Source organism: Anabrus simplex, chromosome 1, assembly GCF_040414725.1.
Source record: "Anabrus simplex isolate iqAnaSimp1 chromosome 1, ASM4041472v1, whole genome shotgun sequence".
NCBI classification, from domain to species: Eukaryota; Metazoa; Arthropoda; class Insecta; order Orthoptera; family Tettigoniidae; genus Anabrus; species Anabrus simplex.
In genome coordinates this window covers 1,468,215,646-1,468,238,074 of record NC_090265.1, presented here as the reverse complement: position 1 = coordinate 1,468,238,074, position 22,429 = coordinate 1,468,215,646, and positions in this window count along the sequence as shown.

Sequence of the window (22,429 nt, the reverse complement as noted above, 5' to 3'; positions counted from 1 at the left end):
GTGTTATTGTCTCCAACTAGACACTTGGGCTTAAATAAGCAAAATAAAACTATGAACACTTTCAACATATGTGTATGGATCCATTTTTTGATCTTAAAAAACTTACTGATACACTGCTGGTTCATTTACAATAACGGCACCCTCGTGGCTCGCAGGAAATGTGCTGCTTACGCATGCCCCTTTCAACTCGACATTTCATTTCTGTATCGTGCATCTGATTCGTGCTTTACAACACTCGTTCAGGTTCCATCACAAGAGGTCACTTTTTACAACATACTATTAGCGGTACTTGTACGAATAGCGTACTACCCATTGTTTCACACTTTATTTTCTCTATCAAAATGAAGTACAATACACATCAGTTGTTACGTCCATCTTCTCAGCGTAATATCCTTGTAACTGTATGCACTTTTGCCATCGATGTGTCAGTCTCTCCAGACCTTCCTGAAACCATTCTTTCGGAGTGTTGCGTACCCATGCCTTGACAGCTTGTGTCCAGTTCTGAAAAATCCGGAAAACAGCGACCACGCAGGGGTTTCTTCATGTTTCCGACAGTTTGCTTGCCAGCTGATGGCGCTGTTCGATATATCTTTAGTGATGGACTGTCCCATGCTTCCTTCGCATAGATCGTTGTTTCGTTTCTGGCTCACGGTAATGGAGCCATGTCTCATCACCGGTCACAAGCCTAGCCATAAAGTCGGCTGGATCTTAATCATGGCATTGCAAATGTTATCTGCACACGTCCACGCGCCTCTGCTTCTTGTCTGCAGACAAGAGTCTTGGCACCCACGTGGTTGACACCTTCCGCAACTGTAAGTGGCCGTGCATGATCCGCTGCAGAGTGTTTCGGCTACTTTTCGTGGCTGCCCCCATTTCCGTAAATGCGATGCACTTATTTCTTAGGATGGCCTGTTCTACCCGGGCAATGTTACTTGTGTTGACACGGTCACATTCCTTCAAGAACTGGTTCCCTTGTCCACCAATGTGCGCCCTGTTTTCCAACCTTCAACCCAGTTTTAAACTGTTTTCTTTGACGGCTGATGTTCTCCACAGACTTCCACCAGGCGCCGATGAATTTCTGCAGTGGTCACGCCTTCTTTCCACAGGAGCCAAGTCGTAGCGTTGTCCCTGACGGTTGCTTTCCATGTTGTCTGCTCCTACGCTGATATTGTTGTTATGAAATGGCTATGACGAGTGCTTTCGTTAGCCCCTGTGCGTGTGCTGCTACCAAACGCTGGAACAAGACACTAGTTACACGTCACCACCTTCAAAAGGGAAATGAGAAACATACCCGGACGTACGAAATATAAAGTGTAAAACAATGTGGTACGCCCCTCTTATTATAACAACACACAATACCCTGAATGTTTGTGGAATGGTCCTTTCATCTTACCATGAAGAATGCATGCAGTTGTTTTCCTTGTGCAAGCTTACTACCTCCTTATTAGCAAGAAGAGTAAAATCATCTTAGAAACCTGCTGTTTAAGATGGGTTGCGTACTTGTATGAATTTTAAGGGCCAGGTGGACCATTCTGTGTAAGAATTAAGCCCACTTCTACGCCCGGATGCCCCATCTGATGGCAACATTTTGCAGTGTTGTTCGGCTGAGTGTTTAGTGAAACCGAAGTGTTGGATATAAAGATCAGCACAATCACCCACCCCCCGAGCCAACGGAAATAATCGGACACAGAAAAAGTCCCGATCCCCTGAACATGAGGTTTCCGCATTGGCCATTCAGTCAAGGTGATTCTCTTTAGTACAGCTGGAGTTGATGGGCTCATTCTGCATTTAAAAGCAAGCACTTAAGCAAAGGACGCATAAGTTTTTAATTTGATGTGACTGTCAGGATCAACACTTTGACCCCAACCTCCAGTTTTACGTGGATTCCGAACCAAAGGCAGGCCTACTTAAATTTTATTTCCCCCAAAATACGATCTGCCACCGCCATGATGAGAAGAACGTGACTACTTCGGCTACAAAGGATTTTGGTTTGTAATGAGGAGTGTAAGACCGGGTGTCTTTTCTGATCCCACGGGAAATTTCGGGCCACAATTTCAACTCGGACTAGCCCGGGATCAGAACATCGGTCGTACTGGTTGAAGGTCAATAGGTAATCTGCTGTTATATCAAGGCTTTATTAACTGGTAACGTACCGGGCGAGTTGGCCGTGCGCGTAGAGGCGCGCGGCTGTGAGCTTGCATCCGGGAGATAGTAGGTTCGAATCTCACTATCGGCAGCTCTGAAAATGGTTTTCCGTGGTTTCCCCGTTTCACACCAGGCAAATGCTGGGGCTGTACCTTAATTAAGGCCACGCCCGCTTCCTTCCAACTCCTAGGCCTTTCCTATCCCATCGTCGCCATAAGACCTATCTGTGTCGGTGCGACAGAAAGCCCCCAGCAAAAAAAAAAAACTGGTAACGTATTATTGTTGTTATTATTATTACTATTTCCGAAGAGGTTATCGTTAGATGAATAGTTAGGTGAAGTGTCATCTTGGCAGATAGGCGAGGGGTAATTTTCAGTAAAACATGTGGTTTGACTGTAGCTGAATGACGAAAACAGCCATTACGATATAGGATGGTAGTCAGACCACAGAATACACGGAGCGATGAACTTGCAGAAACAAACTGGTGCTCCGTCTTACTCCGTCTATTCAGTCTACTGCCAGATGCAGTCAGCGACTAATGAAATGGCTGGCAGCCGGTCTGAATGGGCAATGGCTCTCTCGCCACTGGCTTGTGACTGATTCCCTAGCAGCCTGATGTTGTTTGCAATCCACTGAAATGACCTCACAGCCGCTAACACAGCCTTGTTCTGCTAACAATCGAGGGAATACTTCCCATGCTCTAGTAACGCTGTAATTGATCGCATGAAATTGATCACTAAAGCCAGGTCTGTATTTAAAATTTTTTGCCACCGCGAGTCATTAACAAACTTCTGTAACCCAACAAAATTTCCATTTTATTGAAAAAAAAAAACAACAAATAAGTGAGTAATCAATATACAAATTAAAAGCATTGGAGAGGAAAAAAAAACTCTGAAATATATCGTCGCTTTCGGGCAAAAGGTCATATCTTCGAATTCTCTTCTTATCCATTATTTTCCTCAAGGCTGGTCACACCTCCCAGCCACAAACGGATATGTAGTCCATCAGAAAAATTTCCTTTGTGTTCATTTTCCTATGCTTACGGTAAAGGGAAGTGGAATTTGCCGTACCGCATTCTAGGAATGTATACTTGCACGACTTATTTACGCACTCCTACAGTATAATATACTTGAGGTTCATTTTCCTTAAAACGTTAGAATACGAATATGAACACAACGGAAAGTGATCTGATGGACTGCATATCCATATGTGGCTAGAAGGCTTGAATAGTAAAGAAAATAATGGATTGGAGGAGCATTGCGTGATAGGATCTTTTACTCGAGCAGCGACGTTATAACACTTCAAAATTGAAAAAGCTGTGGTTTGTTTCATTTGCCATTATGAGGTCACTGCCAAAAGGTCATATCTTCGAATTCTCTTCTTATTCATTTTCTACGCCCTTCCTAATGGGGAAAGGAATGGGTCACATTATCCTAGTCTACGTATTTTAAGAGAATCCGCTCCAATTTTTACTCTTTAATTCCTAACTTATCTCTGATCCATACTACTTTTCAAAACTCCATTTAGTTTCATTCACCTGTTAATGCCAGTCCCGTGACATCTATTCAATGGCAGTTCGAAACATACCGCTTAGTTGTGCAGCTCGTTCCTTACTCCAGCAGTAAGTTCCCCAGTCTTAAATCTGCATCATTTTTGTAACAATACTCCTTTGTCACTTTGGTTTGGATTTTTTCTAGTCCTCAAGTCAAGAAATCCCTTCATGTCATATGAAATCGTCGAACTTTTCCTCTTCGGATTTAATACGATGTTTAATTAATTGACCATTGTTTGAAAAAATAGTAGCCTGAGTAGAGGAAGAGGAATGAGGCAGTGCTAAGCATCTTGTACTCCTTATACTTTCGGTACAGAATGTTTTTATTCAAAAGTACTTCCTATTCATACACGTCAAGAAATTCTGCCCTTACGTTCGTAGTGGCGGGTTAGAGACACAGTGCGGGACATGTAGCTGTGTGGAGACAGTGACTTCGAACATCTGCCTCACGATCAGTGAACATGTTTCACAGTGCCTTCCCATTTTTCCACTAGGTATATTCTGGGCTGTATCTTGAAAAATATCAGGGCTGCTTCATTTCTAGTGCTATCCATTTCCTATCCTGAAAACTTTCTATGTTAGTTCTACGTTAAATCAGTACCAAAAGAGGATGTATGTTGTATGTTGGGTATTCAGCCCGAAGGCTGGTTTGATCCTCTGCGGCTCCGCTAACAGCTGTCATAAATAGCCTAGGTGTCACTGAAGAGGCGTACTAGGGAAGTGAGGAGTGATGTAGTTTCCCGTTGCTTTCCTCACCGAGCCAGCCGCTGTTATTACATATCAGTCTGCCAAGCCCACTGAAATGCATGCACCAACCGACCCTATGAGCGATATCTTCACACCATTCATAACAGGGACTGGCTGCATAAGGAATGGTATTACTAGCATCACTCATACCTCATTCACTTTCATATTGTCAAAGCCAAGGATGAGACTGAGACAGGTCAATGAAAGTAACAAATTTGATATTGTAAATTGTAAATTGTCGGTTTTTCCACCGAGGGAGACTTGATAAACCTAGAATTTGACTGACGTGAAGTATAAGTTTATTTTCAAACTTAAGTCATCACTGAAAGTGATCTCTTTGTTTTCAATCATTTCCACTCCAGACATATGACAGACTAATTAATTTCTCAAGATTGCAAACGCTCATTCTCCAGTCTTGTCCTAATTTAAAACGAATCCACCACATTAGTGTATTACGAGATAAATTAACAGGATCAGTTCACTAATATTAAACATAAACACAGTCTAGCCTAAGCAAGCATCGCGTGCGAACGTGCTGGGTCGAGTGTGTCGGTAGAACGGGAGTGGAGTGTGAGCGCTGAGTGCAAGAGGGAAGCGAAGAGTGACGAGGAAGATGATTCATGTGGAACAATATCGGGTAGTTGTCGGAAGATGGCAGGGGAGAAGGAAGAAGGAAACAGCCAAAGAGGGAGAAAAAGTGGAAATGGGAATAAAGGGTGTGATTATGTTAGTGACAGTGGCGATTTTGGTACTGCTGGTTATAGGGCGCGTGGAAGTAAACTCCGGCCCGATCTCCATTGGTAACATGAGCTAGGAAAACGTAGTAGTCATAAGGAGGGTGCTAAAAGAGGTTATGGAAGAAGTTTGCCCGCTTGATCAGATTAAAGTATGATACAGGAATAAGTTGAAGAGTTCTAAAACATGAGATAATGGATCTAAAAGAACGGAAGGAACAATGATCAAAGTAGAAAACAACGAGAGAGATGTTGTGTTACTCAGAGAGAAAATAAGAAATATTGAAGAGGGGGTGGTGAAGCTGAAGATAGAAACAGAAGACAGTAGTCAGGAACGCAGGAAGAAATGTTTATTTATATATGGAGTGCCGCAAGAATGGAAGAGGACAAAGTGGGGACAATTTACAAAGTTTTGGACGTCATCCGGAACAAAATGAAAATTAACTCCAGCGAAATTGATATAGATAATGCGAAAAGTAACGGTAAAGAGCATGGTTACAGGCCTATAAAAGTGAAGTCATCCACATTATACAAGTAGGTACCTAGAGAGCATTGCATTAATCAAATTGTGACACGGGTAATTTTCTAATAGAAATTGATTAACATTTTAAATATTGCCCTCTAACACCAGTGTTTTATTAAGGTTTTGATTCCAATAGATATTCATTTACTTTTATTTATATAGTGTACTGTATAATGGTGTAGTCATCGATTTTACACTTCTGGGGACTTTTGCTTACTTGTTTCTAGTTTGACGATATGATAAATAATTAAAAACATTAGTTGGTGCCTCCCTGGGAAATGACAATGTCAACATGTACAGACGACCCATTCTCGGCTAAGGCGTAAGCCTCCACTTCAAGATGTAGTTTCTAATACGGAGGGCCATAAGTAATCTTCTGCTTTGCTTATAGCTTAAATTTAGTAATTTTCTAATCGGGCAGCGTCCCAGATTAAGTGTAACGCCTGCAGTTGGTTACTGGTGCCTAGTAGAGCACTTACGGTATATTGAACAGGATCATGCTTAGTACAGCTGCCTGATATAACTTATATTTTCCTGAAGGTCTGGAGAATTTCCTGAATGGTATGGACGGAGTCTTGGGTAAGGACTGGAAAATGAAAAAAAAATAAGTCGTAAAAAGTGATGTAGTACAGTCAAACGAAGTCAGATGATGCAAGTAATAATATATAAGGAAGTGAATTATTAAAGGAAGTAGATACATATTGTTACTTGAGTACTAAAATAACCAACGATGACAAAAGTAAGGAGAACATAAAATGAGACAAACACAAGCAAGGAAGAGCTTTCTTACGGAAAAAAAAATTGCTCACTTGTAACATTGATATAAAAATCAGAAATATGTTTTTGTCGACTTTTGTCTGGAGCTTGGCATTGAATGGGAGTGAAACCTGGACGATAACTAGTTCACAAAGAAAGGAAATAGAATGTGGTGTTACAGAAGAATGTTGAAGGTAAGGTGGATAGGTAGAATCACGAATTGTGAGATACTGAATCGGAGTGATGAGAGGAGATCGCTGGAGTCGCTTAAGTGCGGCCAGTATCCAGTATTCGGGAGATAGTGGGTTTGAACCCCACTGTCGGCAGCCCTGAAGATGGTTTTCAGTGGTTTCCCACTTTCACAGCAGGCAAATGCTGGGGCTGTACCTAAATTAAAGCCACGGCTGCTTCCTTCCCAGTCCTAGCCCGTTCCTGTTCCATCATCGCCATAAGACCTATCTGTGTCGGTGCGACGTAAAGCCAATAGCAAATAAAGAGGAGATCGATTTGGATAAATTTGACGAAAAAAGGGGTAGAATGATAGGGCACATCTTACTACACCCAGAATATTTTCGGTTGGTATCTGAGAAAAGTGTAAGGGGTTAGAACGACAGGGTTAGACAAATGTATGAATATGACAAACAGATTAGCGCAGATGTAGGATGCAACAGTTGTGTGGAAATAAAAAGTGTATTATTATTATTATTATTATTATTATTATTATTATTATTATTATAATCGTGTACAGTCGTATCATCAGGCTCTTTTTAAAACATAACCGGTTTTCGGACACTAGGGCCCATCATCAGTGTTAGAATTTAAATTAAATTACACATGATTTTGTCGTCAAAATTAGTTAAAATGTAGCTCTGTTGACATTAACTCTAAAATAGGAAAGACGAAAAAACTAGTGTAAAAGTTTTAAAATAATATGCCCAGGCTGTTGGTCGAGTACTAACAAACGTTCAGTTTTACGTACGAAAACGAGCTGCAAGCACATGATGTTACGTCACCTCAAGGTTACGTTGGAAGCACTTGATGTTACGTCAACGCAATATTGTAAACAAAATGTTGCTTGAAACGGTTTCATTTATTTTTTTGAGGTGACGTAACATCATGTGCTTGCAGCTCGTTTCCGTACTTAAAGCTGAACGTTTGTTAGTACTCGACCAACAGCCTGAGCATGAGGAAAAGCTAGTCCTTCCTGTGGTATGCTCATACCTTTTACAACATCATTTTAAGTTTATATGTATTATTTGCATACTTGTACACTTGTTTTTTTTCCTTTTTCTTATTTTGCAGTTAATATATACAGAGCTACACTTTGAACTCATTTTTTTTTGCTAGGGGCTTTACGTCGCACCGACACAGATAGGTCTTATGGCGACGGTGGGATAGGAAAGGCTTAGGAGTTGGAAGGAAGCGGCCGTGGCCTTAATTAAGGTACAGCCCCAGCATTTGCCTGGTGTGAAAATGGGAAACCACGAAAAACCATTTTCAGGGCTGCCGATAGTGGGATTCGAACCTACTATATCCTGGATGCAAGCTCACAGCCGCGCGCCTCTACGCGCACGGCCAACTCGCCCGGTTGAACTCATTTTAAATAATTTTGACAGCACAATCATGTGGAATTAAATTTAAATTCGAACACTGATGATGGACCTTAGTGTCCGAAAACCGGTTACGTTTTAAGAAAAGAGTGTGCTGATACGACTGCATATGACTAATAATAATAAAAAATAACTACAACAGCACTATTAATAAGGAATGGCTTTGATATTTTATAATGTTTCAATGTAAAGTTTATCACAGGACAAGGTGGCATAAAAACCTTCATCAAACCAGTCTATGGTCTAAAGACTCAAACAACAACACCTACTGTACATATTAGTCTACGGAACACAAAATATTTCAAGACCTCTTCAAATTTTCTTAAAAGTGTCCATTAAGAAAGTCTTCTGTAAGGGTCTCTTATGAGCAGGTTACGCTACCTGACGGTTTTAGATTACAACCCATGCTAGTGCTAACAACACTTTAAAGACTTCGCTGTTTGGAAGTCTAGATAGGAATATAGACTCGCCCGTATGCAATGTCCCTAGCGGCCGACGCTTAAAAGCAGTAAGACCAAAAAATAGAGCAATATTAATGTTGTTCCGGAGGCTGTTATGTAGGTGTAATTGGTTTGGTCTCATTTATATGATCTATTCATTCAACTGAGGCAGTAGTATTCATGATGTTGATTGTGATCACTAATATTCCACCACACCTGAAGGAAACAAGAACTGGGTAGTGATCGCCGAGCCTCTGGCTTCTTACGAAGGTGGCCCCAGTCTGGAACCTCACAGATGCATATCGAATTTTTGGAATGAAAATCATGACCTTACGGTTCGGATTCCATGTGGCAATGACTAGGATATGAACAGTCGGGTGAATATCAGTCTTGCTTGCTTGCTGATAAACTTTGCCCTATAAACCTTATCGCATATATTCTACGCCAGTTTATGGAACAATCTTAGTTGTTTTTACCTAATTTATGGCAACTGTCAAAGGAAGCAATTCAACAGAATTTCTTGTGCACGATGGCTACATTGCAACCTAAACCTAATTTTATGTATACCGATTTCACATTTTCCCCACGTACGCCCCGAATACACTTTACAAACTGTTCGGAAATCATATTTACATAAACATTAATATTTACATCATCTACACCACTACTGCTATTGCCACAGTCTTTGAGAAGCTTCTTGCCTGAGGCTCTGTTTAGTTGAGGTGAATAACGAATTACATCTTGTGCAGTCGTATGCCTATTTACACTGAGAGTCACTTTCTTAGGCTTAGGCCTGCTTTTGGTTTATCCATTTCGAAGTTATGAGTAAAACCACTTGTAAAAATTGTACTAGGAAACAGACAAATTATTACTTCTTTCATATAAGAAAACAACTTATCTGTTACCGCGGAATGTATCTTGAGACTTCCTCTTAATTAGATAGAAAGGGAATTGTAATATGAATCATGCCTGAGAGCGATTTAGTAGCGACAGTTTTCAAAAAGAATCGAAATAATGCAAACAGAGGCGGCGTTAACACTTGGACGTGGCAGTGCTTCAGATCAGCTATAACCTATTTATATTTTTCTTTGTACCTCCGAAATTATTACAGATATATTAAAAGTTCTTTCATCACTGAAATAGCGAAGTCTATTAACCGTTTTAGTACCTGAAAACATAGCAAATGTTAACCTTCAAAAGTGTATCTCCCCCATTCTTACAATGAAATGCTGTATACCTCCGAATTATAAAAATATAATTTCAAACTATGTTTCATGGCAAAAATAAAATATTGTGTGTATGCAATCATGCCTTTCCTGCGTTTACAGCACGAGCACCAAACTCGGTAGATTATGGGCTAAAAGATTTCCATGGTTCACCTTACCTGAAAGGATTTATCAGGGGAAGGTTCTCATATGTGCCGATCTGAAGAGAACAATATCAAGGTACGTATCAAGCATACCAGTGGAGATGCTTCATAAAGATGATTAGTGAGTTCTCGTACGCTTTGAAACTGTTCTGGATACAAGTTAACACCATTTCGAGCTTACTTTTAGTGTGACGTACGCTATGTTCACAAATTCCATGGATTATGTGTGACATGGAAACGCATTTAAAGTTGTCAATGCTATGAGATGGGAAGAATAGAACTGCTTCAGCAAGGAAAAGCAGCAGGAAGTGATCAAATTACTGGGGAGGTATTAAAGACAATGGGGTGGTATATAGTGCCTTATTTAAAATTTCTCTTTGACTATGTCATAAATAATAGTGTGATACCAAAGGAATGGAAGGAATCTATAATAATACCAATTTATAAAGGAAAGGGTGATAAAAGGAAACCAGAGAACTACAGACCAATCAGCCTGACCAGTATAGTTTGTAAAATACTGGAGAGTTTAATAGCAAAGTACATCAGAGGGATATGTGATGATAAAAATTGGTTCATGAGGAGCCAGTATGGATTTAGAAAGAAATTTTCTTGCGAGGCACAACTGGTGGGATTTCAGCAGGACATATCAGATCAGTTAGATTCAGGAGGCCAGTTAGATTGCATAGCCATAGATCTTTCCAAAGCATTTGATAGAGTGGAACATGGAATATTATTAAAATAATTGGAGGGAATAGGATTGGATGTAAGGGTTATACGTTGGATAAGAACATTTCTAAATTCAAGGGTTCAGAAAGTCAAAGTAGGCAATAATATATCACAGGAAGAGAAAGTCTGGAAGGGAATTGCACAGGGTAGTATAATCGGTCCGTTACTTTTCTTAATATATGCAAATGATTTAGGGAACAATATAACATCGAAAATAAGATTGTATGCAGATGACATAATTGTTTATAGGGAAATAAATAACATTGAGGATTGTTCAGAATTAAAAGGGACCTTGACAGTATCCAAGAATGGGTTGAAGAAAATAATATGAAGATTAATGGAGGCAAATCAACTGTTACAACATTTACAAACAGGAGCTTTAAAACTGAATTTGAATATACTTTGGATGAGGTAATTACCCCAAAAGATGACAAGTGCAAATAATTAGGTGTGAGATTTGAAAGTAATTTGCACTGGAAGGGTCATGTTGATGACATTGTTGGGAAAGCATACAGATCGTTACATGTCATAATGAGACTACTTAAAGGATGCAACAAAGAATTAAAAGAAAAAAGTTACTTAAGTATGGTTCGTCCATTATTGGAATATGCAAACAGTGTTTGGGATCCTCACCAAGAATACCTAATAAAAGAACTAGATGGTGTGCAGAGGAAAGCGGCAAGGTTTGTAACAGGGGATTTCAGGAGAAAGAGTAGTGTATCAGAAATGTTAAAGGAACTTGGGTGGGAAACTTTAAGTAAGAGAAGGGATAAAACTAGACTTATAGGATTATATAGAGCCTATACAGGAGAAGAAGCATGGGGAGATATCCGTGAGAGGCTTCGGTTGGAAAATAATTATATTGGTAGAACTGACCACAAGTACAAAATTAGAAGGAATTTTAGCAGAAGCGATTGGGGTAAATTTTCTTTCATTGGGAACGGTGTGAAGGAGTGGAACAGTTTACCAGGGGTAGTGTTTGATCTTTTTCCAAAATCTGTACAGATATTCAAGAAGAGAATAAACAACAACAGAGATAATAAATTAAATGTTAGAGGGCATTCGACCGGTGCAGGATATTGTAAATAATAAATGTGTGTGATTAAATTAATTCCATCCCCTGGTCTAAGGAGTTTGGACAGCCCAAGTAGGGGACTGCCTGTAGGGGTGAAGTACAGTGGGGACTTCGAGGGCCCTGGGACCGCTACGGTAGCTGTGAAGGCCCTTCAGGAACTCTGAAAAGTGGTGGCAAAAGGGGCTCTGGTTAAGACGCAGCAGGTCGTTATGCTACTTAGGTTCCAAAATGGGTAAAATATAATTATGTAAATAAATTCAGTGTTAATTTTAATCTTATACCAGTTGTAAAGTATTATTAGAAGTAATTTCACATACCGTACTGTATATGAGTTGACTATGTTTGTAGGATTTTATAGGTAGAATTTTGTAAACAATATAAATTTATTAATGATGATGTGTGTGTTTAATAGAAAAAATTATTAGCGTAAATTGTATAATATTGTATTCTAGGAAAATTTTCTTCGTCTCCTCTTAATTTAAAATTTAGTGCTTGACAATAATGTATTTTAGTGTACCATTTGCCACCGAGGTAGACACCTCATTTGCAAATAAAGAGATTTTGATTTGATTTTTGATTTGTATGATGGCAAAAAGGTATGACATCATCTATATCTTTCTGTTGTTGTTGTTGTTGTTGTTGTTTGAGTCATCAGTCCATAGATTGGTTTGATGCAGCCCTCCTTGTCACTCTATCATGTGCTAAACTTTTCATTTCTACGTAACTATTGTATCCTACATCTGTTCTAATCTGATTTTCATATTCATATCTTGGTATACCCCTACCGTTCATACCACCTACACTTCCATCTAAAACCAACTGTACAAGTCCTGGGTGTCTTAAGATGTGTCCTATCGCTTTATCTTTCCTTCTCGTCAAATTTAGCAAAATCGATCTCCTCTCACCAATTCGATTCAGTATCTCTTCATTCGTGCTTCGATCTAACCATCTCACCTTCAGCATTCTTCTGTAACACCACATTTCGAAAGCTTCCATTCTCTTTCTTTCTGAGCTAGATTTCGTCCATGTTTTACGTCCATACAATGTCACGCTTCACACGAAAGTCTTCAAAAACATCTTCCTGTTTGAAGTGAGCAAATTTATTTTCTTAAGAAAGCTCTTCCTTGCTTGTGCTAGTCTGCACCTTATGTCCTCCATACTTCTGCCATCGTTAGTTATTTTACTACCCAGGTAACAATATACATCCACTTATTTTAAGACTTCATTTCCTAATCTAATATTTCCTGCATCATCTGCCTTCGTTCGACTGCACTCCATTCAATTGTTTTGGACTTATTTATTTTCATCTTGTACTCCTTACCCAACCTCCGCGGCTCAGACAGCAGTGCGTCGGCCTCTCACCGCTGGATACCATGGTTCAAATCACGGTCACTCCATGTGAGATTTGTGCTGGACAAAGCGGAGGCGGGGCAGTTTTTTCTCCGGGTACTCCGGTTTACCCTGCAATCTATCATTCCAGCAACACTCTCCATTCTAAATTCATAGCATCTGTCAGTCATTAATTAATCACTTTGGGAGTGGCGACCCCATCGTACTAATAACCTATATATGATTCATTCATTCTCTCCCTGACCCGGTCAATGACTGGAAAACAGGTTTTAGGTTTTCATTTTCACTCCTTACCCAAGACAACGTCCATACCATTCAGTAGCTTCTCGAGATCCTCTGCAGTCTCAGATAAAATAACAATATCATCGGCAAATCTCAAGGTTTTCATTTCCTCTCCTTGGATTGTAATTTCCTTTCGGAATTCCTCTTCGATTTCCTTTACTGCCTGTTCTATCTAAATATTGAAAGGAGGGGGACAAACAGCAGCCTTGCCTCAATCCTTTCTGGAGGTTTTTTCTTTTTCAAAGTCCTCGATTCTTATCACTGCAGACTGATTTTTATACAGATTGTAGATAACTCTTCGCTCTCGGTATCTGATCCCAATCACCTTCAGGATCTTCAAAAGCTTGGTCCAGTCAACATTATCGAATGCCTTTTCTAGATCTACAAATGCCATGCACGTGTGCTTGTCTTTCTTGATTCGATCCTCTAAGATAAGACGTAAAGTCAGGATTGCTTCGCGTGTTCCTACATTTCTTCTGAAGCCAAATTGAACTTCTCCCAACTCAGCTTCAACTTGTTTTTCCATTCTTCTGTAAATAATTCCGTGTTGAAATTTAGCAGCCATGAGATACTAAACTAATGGTGAGGTAGTTTTCACACCTGTCAGCACCTTTTTTTTTTTGGAATAGGTATAACAACATTCTGCCGGAAATCGGATGGGACTTCTCCTGTCACATACATCTTACACACTAAATGGAATAACATTGCCATGCTGGTTTCTTCTACGACAGTCAGTAATTCAGAAGGGATGTCATCAATTCCAGGGTCCTTGTTCCTATTTAGGTCACTCACAGCTCTGTTAAACTCTGACCTCAAAATTGGGTCTCCAATTTCATCAGCATCGACAGCCTCTTCATGTTCCAGAACCGAATTATCAATATCTTTGATAAAACTGTTGGATATGTTCCTGTCATTTTCTGCTTTTTTCTTCTTTCCCTTGAAGTGGCTTTCAATCTAAGCTCATAATATTCGTACACCTAGATTTCCTTTCTCCAAAGGTTTCCTTGATTTTCCTTTATGCAGCATCTATCTTTCCTAGGACCATACAACCTTCGACATACTTGCACTTCTCCTTCAGCCATTCTTCCTTAGCTACCTTGCACTTCCTATCCACTTGATCCTTTAATCGCCTGTATTCTTTTCTGCCCTCTTCATCTCTAGCATTCTTATAATTTCGTCGTTCATCAATCAGGTCTAGTATCTCCTGAGTTATTCACTGATTCTTAGTTGATCTCTTCTTCCTTCCTAACATTTTTTCAGCAGCCCCACTGCATTTTTCATGACTATCCACTCTTACTCTATTGTGTTTCCTTCAGCCTTTCCATTTAGTCCTTGTGCAACATGTTCCTTGGAACAATCCCTCACACTCTTTTCTATCAACTTGTCTAGATCCCATCTTTTTGCATTCTTTCCTCTCTTCAATTTCTTCAACTTCAGATGGCATTTCATGACCAACAAGTTGTGGTCAGAATCCACGTCTGCTCTGGGAAAGTTTGCGATCCAACACCTGGTTTCTGAATCTCTGTCTAATCGTAATGAAATCTATTTGATACCTTCCCATGTCTTCAGGTCTCACCCACCTATACAGCCGTCGTTTGTGGTGTTTGAACCACGTATTAGCAACGACTAAATTCTGATTGGTGCAGAATTCAACCAACCGACTTCCTCTTTCGTTCCTTTGTCCCAATCAGAATTCTCCTATTGTATTACCGTCTCTTCTTGGCCTACCACTGCATTCCAGTCGCCCATCACAATTAGATTCTATTCACCTTTCACATATTGTATTAAATCTTCTATCTCTTCATATATACTTTCGATTTCCTCATCATCCGCTGAACTAGTAGGCATATAGGCGTGCACTATTGTGGTGGGCATTGGTTTGGTGTCTATCTTGACAACAATAATTCTTTCACTATGATGGTCGTAGTACCTTACCCGCTGCCCTATTTTCTTATTCATTTTTAAAATAACTCCTGTATTACCCCTGTTTGATTTTGTGTTGATAATTCGGTAGTCGCCTGACCAAAAATCCTATTCTTCCTGCCAACGTACTTCACTTATACCAACTACATCTAACTTTAGTCTATCCATCTCTCTTTTCAGATTCTCTAACTTATCACAACGATTCAAACTTCTAACAATCCACGCTCTGACTCGCAGAATATCAGTATCCATCTTCCTGATAATCGCCCCTTCTCGTGTAGTCCCCACCCGGAGATCCGAATGGGAACTAGTTTACCTGTGGAATATTTTACCCGGGAGGAAGCCATCATCAGAACATCATGCATGCAGAGAGAGCTGCATGTCCTCGGGAGTTAAATACGGCTGCAGTTTCCCGTTGCTTTCAGCCGTGTAGCAGTATCAACACAGCTAATCCATGTTGAGTATTATTACAAGGCCATATCAGTCAATCATCTAGACTGCCGGCCTTGCAACTTCCGAAAGGCTGCTACTACCCGTTTGTTGAACCATTCCTTAGTCTGGTCTCTCAACAAATACCCATTCGATATGGTTGCACCTGCGGCTCAGCTATCTGCTTCATTGGGACACGCAAACCTCCCCTCCGCGTAAGGTCACATGGTTCGCAGGGGAGGTATCTTTTTGTAAGTAACTTTATTACCGTAATACATTTCGGTATTTCTCCTGTAATAGTCACCTCCTGTACCTAGATATTTTCCTTACATCCATCTATCATTACATACTGCTGGCTGAATATTTACGCTTTCCCTAAGTTCTGTTTATGTACACTTCGCTGGTGCATTCGTAATCCCTGGATTGTCCTTCCTCGAACCTGTTTCTCTCTTAAAGTAGCCGTACCTCTTCTTCCATATTTTCCTCAAATTAATATGACAGCCGTTATATTGGTAGTCGTGTTAATCTTAGCTGACGTTTTTGCTAAATACTTCCACAACCATTCCTAACGCTATATGTTCTAATCTGCACCTCCTTAACACCTTTATACCTCTGTTACATGAAGTGAGTCCTTCGCATTACTTTATACCTTTATACGTACATTCCTATTTTCGCACTCCTCAAACATAGCTTTAAACCTATCCCATTGGGGTATAAAATTTGTATTTACCTTTTTCCACTGAACATAAATAAACCCACATGCCTATTTTATCAATCATATGGTACTGTACGATAGTCCTACTTTTAAAACCTTCCTTTCTGTTGCATTTATTTTGAACTACCACATAAACTGGTTCGTGATAATTTATATCACATTTCAATTCTGTTTCTGTATAGAGTTAATCTGGTTCTATTAACACCGCGTCTAGGATATTCTTCGCTTCTAGGTTTCGTCCCATTCTCTTTCAGCTATCCTTCCTAGAATAACTTACCTACCGTTCGTTGGTCATGATTTCTGTCAATATCGGTATCTTCCCAGTTAACACTTGGTAAATTTATATCACCCGCTACCATAACGTTCCTTGCTCTGTCGGTCCTCACATGCTTGGTTACCTTATCAAATAGTTCGGCCTCAGCGTCAGCGACACCCTTCCAGGTCTGTGCTCCGCCAGTGTGACAAGTTGCCTATTATCTTTAGAGATGAGCCTTATACATATAATTCCCTGTTCCTCATCTTTATCTCTTTCGTAGCTTACAAATTTCCGTTCTACGAATATTAATACTCCCCCTCATACCGTTCCCTGCGATAAACACTTCAGGCCCTTGAAAAAATTTCCGCGTCCATAACATCACCTCTTAGCCACGATTCAACTCCTATTACAATATCTGGTAAATATGTATCTATTAAATTAAAATTATGGTCCTTTTTTCTAACAACTTTATATCATCATTCCTGTACTCTTATCACCAGTTCCTAGTCCAGCTTGCTTCCAGGAATGTACCTCCGTACACCAGTTCTAAACAAACTCGCTAACTTATACATACCATTGCGGTTCAAATGAAGCCATCTGAGCGTAGGTCCCTATCTCTTCCCAAACAATTTCGTTCTACAAATCTCACTCAGACATTCCCACATACCCACTCCATTGCCTCATTTAAATCCCGATCGCCCTCTAGTCAGTATCTCTTCTAAAAAGTATCACACTCATAACAATATCCGCTCCCTTAATTTGCTAGTTGATTTACGTCGCACCGACACAGATAGGTTTCATGGTGACGATGGGAGAGGAAAGGGCTAGAAGTGGGAAGGAAACGGCCGTAGCCTTAATTAAGGTACAGCCCCAGCATTTGTCTGGTCTGAAAATGGAAAACCACGTAAAACCATTTTCAGGGCTGCCGACAGTGGGGTTCGAACCTACTATCTCCCAAATACTGGATACTGGCCGCACTTCAGCGACTGCAGCTATCCAGCTCTGTGCTCCCTTAATCATTTCTCGTGCTGTCAAAATCAGATCCCATTGATACCCAACTATGTTAATACCTATTTATGACCGTCTTGCCATTTTCGCATCACCCTCCTCCGTCCCTTTTAGTTTCCTCAATATCTGCCTTAATTTAGTTCCCTTATAACATGCCACTCTGGTTCCCTATCGTACAGAATATGCCTAATAATACTCGTCCATGATCATAGCCTCAACCCCACCCACATCATTAGATCCCATGTCCCACTGAACTCCTTAAATTCCATGACAGCTTCAGAACTTACCTCCTCCTCGTTTATTTCCCTCTCACGGCCCTGCTCCCCTTTCCTCTTTCTATCCTCTACGTTTCTCTTTACTACCTACTGTTCCCTTTCCTCTTGCGTCGCTCTCCACTGCAACACTTCTCTGCTCCCCATCTTCCTTCTACTGTTCTACCTGCAGTGACTCATACCGATTCCTCACCTATACCTCTCCCAACCCAATTCTCTGAGGGGAGCCCTTAGCTTAAACGTTCCTTTCCCTTATAAAAATGCACTTATTTTTTTCACAACTTTCTTAATTTATCTTCAGAATTAAAATTTATCTTAACTTCCTTGTTATTGGACTTTGTATATTAATTGATGAAGGTAAGTAACAATGGTAGTCAGTTACAGAAAAAAGGGCCTGTGGTCCTACTTATAATTAACTTGAAATAACTGTAATTCTATTTTATAAATTATCCCTTCCATTCCCTCTTGCCTACCCACCATATTCTGTTCACTGATTGAGATAAATATACTTTCTTTCCTATCCTCCATTAAAATCCCTATTATATCCTTCAAACTTGCAACCTCTACCCTCATTTTACTTAATACTCAGTCACACCCGTAGTACTACACCTGCCTCAGTCAACCATTGCTTATCTCCTTCACAGAAATATGAAATAATATGGAAGTATCAACATAAATAAAAGCGTATTATGGTAATAAAAATATCGTCACTTACGAAACATTAGGCCTACCACGTATCTGGCAATTCCACCCCAGCCATGTATGGATATATAATCCATCAGAACAATGTTCGTTCTGTTCATTTTTGTACGTGTGTCTAAAGGAAAATGAAACTTAAACATATTACACTGTAAGAGTGTGTAAATATATCACACAAACATTCATTCCTACAATGCGGTAATGTCCATTCTCCTTTATAATTAAGGATATAATGGATCAACTGCAACGGTAACACGCTGGGCACTGTGTTGAAATATCGATGCTTGCACGTAGAAGAGTATAAATAAATATTCAAATTCATGGAAGTGGTAAAATATGTATGAAGTTCGGTTGCCTTCGTACAAGTAAAAATTCCTAGTTCAATTTATTTTTCAGTGGTTTATACAAACATGTAGACTCATGTTCATAAAAACCAGAACACCTCGGAAAACTAGAGATAGGAAGTTCATATTCACAGGACATGTGCATTAGTATGTTCTGAATCATGTCTGCCCACAGGTTTTAGGTCCACATCGATATCTCGGGGCCTCGTTACCGATTGGTAAAATGTGCCTGCGGCTCTCGTTGTCGCTATAAACCGAAGGTAATGGATCAGTGTGACTTGAGAAAACGTGCAGCATGCCTCGCAGACGTATGCAAGAACCGTAGCGTCAAGTGAGTGAGTTTGAGAAAGGGCGCGTTATTGGCATCAGAGAAGGTGATGCATCCATTCGGGAAATTGCTGCTCGTGTGGGACGAAGTGTGTCGGAGTGCAACGGGTGTGTGCAGAATGGTTCACAGAAGGTCGTAGCACACTATGAGATGGGTTTGTGTGGTGCGACCGCCCCCGAGAAGATCGACACCTCATCCGAATGCCATTGTAGGATAGATATGCTTCCTCCTCGGCTCTGGCGCAACAGTGGAACAGTGTAACACATCGAGTGACAGTCCGTCGCCGTTTAATACGGTCTGGGTTACCAGCAAGTCCTCCACTTCTCCACTTATCTTTTACTAATGTGCAAATTATGCATATAGTGTTTTCGGACGAATTCAGGTTCTATTAGTTTGGAAATGATGGCCGCATTTTGGTTCGCAGCAGAGAGGGGGAGAGGAATCACATTGAATGCATTCGCACAAGATATACAGTGCCAACTCAAGGCCATGTGGTGAGGGTTATAACTACAAATCACAGTTGGCGAGTGTCCAGGGCACTGTGGCCAGTTTGACCTACGTGAATGACATCATCCGACCCGTAGCCACACCCTTTCCGCACGACACCCCAGACGCCATATTTCAGCAGGATAATGAGCGGCCATATGTCGATGGACGAACACGTGCCTTCTTGTAATCACAGAATGTCACACTGTTCCCCTGGCCCGCCCGATCCCCGGACTTGTCTCCAATCGAAAATATGTGGGATATGGTGAAACAACGGGTGGGGCGCTGTGACCCAATGCCAACTACCAAAGAAGAACTGTGGAACCAGGTGAATGGAGCATGAATGGCTATACCCCACGACGCCATTCGTGCTTTATACGGGTCGATGCCATCACGCATAGAACAATTATCAGTGCCCATGGAGGACCTAGTGCCTACTAGGCAACAGGACACATGCTGAACCTAGGTGAGTGAAATACTAATCGTTTCTGCAGAACACACTAATGAACATGACACGTGAATATGAAAATCCTATCTCTATTCTTTCAATGTGTTCTGTTTTTTTTTTTTTTTTTATGAACATGAGAGTATATAGAGTACACCAACTTTTACAGTTCGCAAGAACGTCCTATAAATCTATGATTTTTACTACCTTCCCTTAGTTTTCCAATACTGTGGGTGTTGAGAAAGTGCACATGATATAATGCAAGGTAATTCGCTCGTATGTTAGTGTACCCTGATAGCTGGCTTCCTCGTTGCAATTTTTGAAAGTAATGAGTGAGTGCTAACATGATGTCTCTGTGGATCAATGCAAGCGCATACACGAACCTTCTTTTCTCTCCTTCACTCACATTCGCTTTCTCTTTCCTCTCCCAGTTCGCCTCAGCCTGCATGTGGAAGTGTGGTTCTCTATGTGTACTCCCATGTCCACAAATCTTCCGGTCGAGAGGTTACCCTTATAAAAGCAGTCATCGCTTGCAGTATTTATTAACATTCCGCAACTGCATGGAGCAACAGGGGGGACAGGATAAAAGACATCTGGATGAGTTTCACATAAAGTCATATTCCCTTTGGTATCTGCTCTAAGGTAAATTCCAAGTCAGATGTAGCTCAGTCAACTTTATGGAGAAAAATATACGATAAGAGTTTGGCTCTTTGTTTATTCAGTTGACCGGAGCGTTCGGTACTCTTTTGATAGGCTAGCATATATGAACTCCATATGAAGTCGTTTTGTTTGAAATATTATTATTCACGTAACCACTTGAATGTATCGTTTGACAGTATGACACAGACTAGTTCCTTTCCAAAGTTGAATTTGTGAATTGTTATTGGATATTAAATATACATTTAATACAGTCATTTCTGTTAACATTGAAGGCATAACATCTTGCAAAGAACAACTTTTGTATGAACTTTGTCGCGACAAGCAGTGTGATGTTCTATGTGTTCAGGAAACACACAGAGATATGAAGCAGAAACGCCCTTTTGTTCCTGGCATGAAACTGATCGCTGAAAGACCACACGCTCTGTATGGAAGTGCCGTTTTTGTGAAGCCGAATTTAGAAGTCAGAAGTGCTTGCCAGTCAGATGAAAACAATATTGAAATTATCACCGTTGAACTAAGTAACTGTGTAATCACCTCAGTCTATAAACCACCTGCAACAGAATTTTCCTTCATTCCTCCCCACAATTTTGATAAAAGTAAAGCCTCCATTGTTATGGGTGATTTCAACAGTCACAGTCATGTATGGGGTTATGCACATGAGGACAAGAATGGTGAGACAGTTCTCTCGTGGGCTGAAAATTTTCAAGTCGCCCTCATCCATGATAGCAAACTCTCTCCTTCTTTTAACAGTGGAAGATGGGGACGAGGCTATAATCCAGACCTCCTTTTTGTTAGTGAAAGCATTATGCATACATGCACCAAAGCAGTATGTCCACCAATTCCAAACACACAACATAGGCCCATCATGTGCCAAAGTTTGCCACCAATAAGACCTCAAGAAGTCCATTTTAGGCGAAGATACAACTTTAAGAAGGCTGACTAGCAAGATTTTCCAGCATACTGGATGAGAAGATTCTGAGCATCGCTCCTGTTCCTGAAGAGTACGACAAGTTTGTTGACATCGTCCAATTTTCTTCAAGGGCATCAATTCCAAGAGGTTGCAGAACCAGTTTTATCAAAGGCATTAAACCTGAAACGGCCACTTTGCTAGAAGAATATTACAAGAAATATGAACTTGATCCTTTTAGCGAAGAAACATCAATCCTAGCACAAAGCGTTCTTTCCTCAGTATCACTGGCTAAAAGAGATGAGTGGATAAAATTAATGACAGATTGTGACATGAGCAAGAGCAGTCAGAAGGCCTGGAGACTTTTACGTCGTCTCAATAATGACAATACCCAAGCCAGCACATATTCTAATATAAAGGCAGATCAAATTGCCCATCAGTTGCTAGTAAATGGAAAATCAACCCGATCTAGAAAGCTAGATAAGAAACCAATAACACGGAAGCCAAACCAAGAGAGCAACATACTATCTCCACCATTTACTGAAGATGAACTGGAATCAGCACTGAGGAAGTGCAAATTGGGAAAAGCAGCTGGACTAGACGACATTCGAGTAGAGCAAATCAAAAATTTTGGTCCTGTTACGAGGC